The sequence below is a fragment of the Octopus sinensis genome, linkage group LG22 (genome assembly GCF_006345805.1).
Source record: "Octopus sinensis linkage group LG22, ASM634580v1, whole genome shotgun sequence".
Classification (NCBI taxonomy): domain Eukaryota; kingdom Metazoa; phylum Mollusca; class Cephalopoda; order Octopoda; family Octopodidae; genus Octopus; species Octopus sinensis.
In genome coordinates, this window is record NC_043018.1 from 15,072,690 (window position 1) to 15,077,336 (window position 4,647).

The window sequence follows — 4,647 nt, forward strand, 5'->3', positions numbered from 1 at the left end:
TGACTTAGTTCTGTATCAGAGCCACACTGACCAAATTCGATCCCCTTTTCTTTTCTTTCTTTGGCTGTTGATTTGTTTTGGTTCTGAGGAAGAAATCATTGTGCAGTGTCCCTATATGTTCAGTCAATCAATCGATCGAATTGAACCATGAATGCATCCAAATGAGTCTATAATAGATAAAGAAATAGATGTATATAACCCATTATTTTTTACTTTTACATATAGATAGACAGATAAAACTTTAAATGCAGATTCTTTAACCTTGTACAAGTGACATTCTAAAGCAAAATCTATAAATACTGTATAATATTTTATCTTCTGGCAGACTGTATGGTGCAGAGTGAAGACGTCTTAGTAATTCTGTATATTCAAGAGGTTACCAACCAAGAGAAGGAGAGAGAGAGAGAAGGAGAAAGAAAGAAAGCGAGAGAGAGAGAAAGTACTTTTATCACTTTCCGTTGTTACAGCTCTGACACAGTCACGATTTATGCAAATATCTTCAGCTCTGATAGCATGTCACTGATCTGAACCTATTTCGTACCTTGCTTATATAATCTTTAAAATGTTGGATCGTTGTAACACCAGCTTCGGTATACAGTATACTTAGTAAAACCGGAATTTAAATTATTTCTGAGATTTACTGAGATGATATTTTATGTGGAATAAAACACTGGAAATAAGGCAGAAGGCATGAGACACCAGGAATAAATCACCAGAAATATGGCAGCTTCATGAAGACATCCCAAAAGAATCATACACGATACTGATTTTCAAGTAATGTCGATGTAAATATTTCAAAATAATGTATGACCTCTGGGAGTGTTAAAAGTCCTCAAAATGATTTTATGAATAGCAAATTATGTCGAATGAATGGGTCGCGTCACATTGTTATAATGGCTGTTGTACATGGACGCAGCCATACAATTACGTGGCACTTGGGGGCGTTTACTGCTTCTGGTCAGCAAAAGCTGTGTAAATGCATGTGTGTAGCGGAAGCTGTGCGATATCACCGGAAGTACTGTAAATGTAATTCAAATAACAAGTTTGACACACAACAACGTCAGGTTGAATCTGACCGGAGATTGGATTAAGGGCTCTAATATATACGGAATACTCAGCCATATCTAAACACAGTAATCATCGAAAGCGACGGAGGATCAAAAAACTCAAATGTCTAGATGCACTGAAAATTTTAAAATAAAATGAGAATTAAATTGATTTCGTTTCTTCTTATTTAAGATTTCAAAAGTTTGGCGTCACAGAAGAACCAATTCCTTTCTTGTTCTAGTTGAAAGAAACAGTTCCTGTTCGCCCCAGTGTGTCTGTGGAATGGTGGATTTTAATAAAATTCTTAATACTTTCAAACAACACCATCCGACAGACACGCAGTCATTTCTATTCGGGTCTTGCGACTGGCGTTGCCTTATTGTGCTATCGCTTTTGTTTTCACTTTAATAAACAGGAAATTTGTCGAGAGAAAAACTAGAATGATGTGTTTGCATAAGTTTGAAAGATTTCGCAGCAGGACTCAATATGAAGCTTTTAATGTCTCTTGTTGCTAAGCATTCTTAACTGAGTGCCGAACAAATAGATTATTTCTATAAACTAAACCAAACTTCACAATCGACTATTATTATTATGGCAGAATCGTTAGCACGTCGGGCGAAATGCTTACCGGTTTTTCGTCTGCCGCTACGTTCTGAGTTCAAATGCCGCCAAAGTTGACTTTGCTTTTCATCCTTTCGGAGTCGACAAATTAAGAACTAGTCAAGCACTGGGGTTTGATGTGATCTCCAAAATGTCCAATGCCATTCCCTGCAAATCTGGTTCTATATCAGAGTGACCTTCCCCTAGAGACATGCTTCAACAGAAGGTGAGGGGTGTCTCACTCCCAGTGGTCTTTCAGCACGCCGGACACCATCCCGGGATTTCTGCGTACCTGTGCTATTTATTGCTAGATAGCCGTTGAGCCTGCATTAGGGTCATCCCACCTTTCAACAGGTCTTGCTTTTATTCCTGCTGGGTTTCTAGCAACCCTCCTCACCAGGATAGCTTGGTGGGGGTGCCAGTTTAGTCACCAGCAACGGGACCATGCAACAGGTTGTACTGGATTTAATGTTACTAGTAGCACTTATAAGTAACCTCACATAACATACATACATACCTACATACACACATATACACACACACACGCGCTCGCACACACACATATATTTGTATGTGAATATGTATGCGTATTTTATTATCTCCATTGCATTGAGTTCAGTCGAAGTGGATTACTTGCATATTCAGTATTCAATACAGGATACGAGAGTAGAGTTTACACACACACACATACATACACACATACACACATGCCTACATACACACATACATACACACACATACATACATGCATGCATATATACATACGTACAACTATTCACATACATACATACATACATACATACATACAACATACATCATACATACATACATACATACATACATACATACATATACACATATATATCCTGTGTGTAACAGCTGGGTGTACGACAGCTACTGGTGTGTTTAGAGCTCCACGTAGATTATTATCGTTCGATCTACTTTCAATAAAGTGATGTCTCGCTCAGCAGTATGACTAGTTATGAAATATAGTGCAAATTTTGGAGAAATTTAGATAAACACAAGTTTATATTATCAGTTCTTATTTATGTTTCCCTATTCTGGTTGCTTGGAACCCTGCATCGTTAAATCATCCAAGTGCATTTGGATGCTTAACCAGAATGGATCGTCAGAGAACATTTTATTGCATGATTTACCGTGGACCGCTTGTTTTTAAATTGATTTGGAATCGATAGAAACCAGTTTATACTGATTTGTCGCACATAAGACATTAGCTCGAATATTGATTTGTCTAAATTTATGACCCCAACAAACCGGAAATCAAAACCTGAAGCATCCTCATCAAATTTGACAAATAATAAACTGGTCAGTTTCTAATTTCATTCTTCAATTCAAGCAGCAGTATTTCTTTTCTTTTCTTTTTTTTATATCAGTCACTTCTTCTCATTTAATCTTCACCTTCCACTGAAATTAATACAAATCTTTTTTTATTCTCTCGGATAAAGCAATGGAATCGATACAAATAACTTATTTCATCGGTAAAGCTTCGCAGTTTTAGACAGAAGTGTGAGCGAGCTGCAGTAGATTTAATTACTATTGGATAACACAGTTCTAGGAGTCGGGGTTGGGGGTTGTAAAGTCTTTGATTATTGGTCTTCTCTATCAAGATCAATCAGAGGGGTTGTTTGGGGTTACACAGCAACAATATGAAGTCCATTATATATTCTTTATTGGTTTTATTTTCCATCGTTATATCCTTGATTCTTAGCATTATATTTCTCCGGGAAAATCAGTGCATTGGGCCCTATAGTTTTAATTTATTGACAGCAAGCCATGGCATACATAACTCAGAATTGGGTCCGTAGACCCGTGTGGTCCCTGGACAACCTCTCGGTGTACTTTTGTCTTCGGACGGTACTGCCTTGATACCATCAGCTTCAAAGACTTCCAAACCTGCGAGTCATGTTGAGCTTCAGGTGTGAACATTTTCAAAGAATATCGAAGGACTTGTCCGGAAATAGCTGAGATTTTTGGAATAATGTTGTATGGAGGGTGACAGCTGAGAATCACCCGAGTCTTGGCAAGTCTATTTTTCTGTGTTTTAAACTTTCAATTTCTACTGGGGCGAGTTTTGCATCTCAAATTGTAAAACAGCCAAAAACAGACGGATAGCAACAACAACAACAACAAAAACAGCAGCAGCAGCAGCAACAACAACAACAACAATAATGATAATAATAATATCAGTAAATATAAATTGAAAAAAATGTGGCATCTCAAGGCGACTACAGTACCAGTGGTTGTAGGATCTCTAGGAATGATAAAAAAAGGTACTGAAACCTATTTGAAAATGATTCCAGGCTTACCATCCCTACAGGAAGTGCAAAAAATCGTATTAACTGGAACGGCTCATGTACTGAGAAGAGCATTATCGCTGTGAAAACAACATCCATTCATGAATTTATTTGTTTATTAAATTTTTAAATACATATTTTACCTGTGAATTTGCGTGTGTAATCTGGGAATGCATACAATGCCCTTCTCTGCAGGTGTACGGAAAACATTCGGGGAGAAATGGAAGAAAATTTGAAGAAAGAAGGAAAAACATAATAATAATAATAATAATAATAATAATAATAATAATAATAATAATAATAATAATGATAATAATAATAATAATAATAGTAATAATATAATAATAATAATAATAACAACAACAATAATAATAATGGACTCTCCCGTCGAAGACGGCGTATGAGTGTTCAGCTGTTTACCGAACGACCTGTACAAATGATTTGTTTAAAGTGATGAAATGTATGTACTGCATATCAGCTCTCTCTCTCTCTCTCTCTCTCTCTCTCTCTCTCTCTCTCTTCTACCTCTCTCCTTCAAATTGACATTGTCTGAACAGGTGCAAGGTTTACCACGCGTCAGGTGTCAAAGTGACAACAGAGCAATGTGAGATGAAGTGTTTTGCTCAAGAACACACTACGCATCATCCAACCTAGGAATTGAAACCACGATCTCGCGAACGTAAGT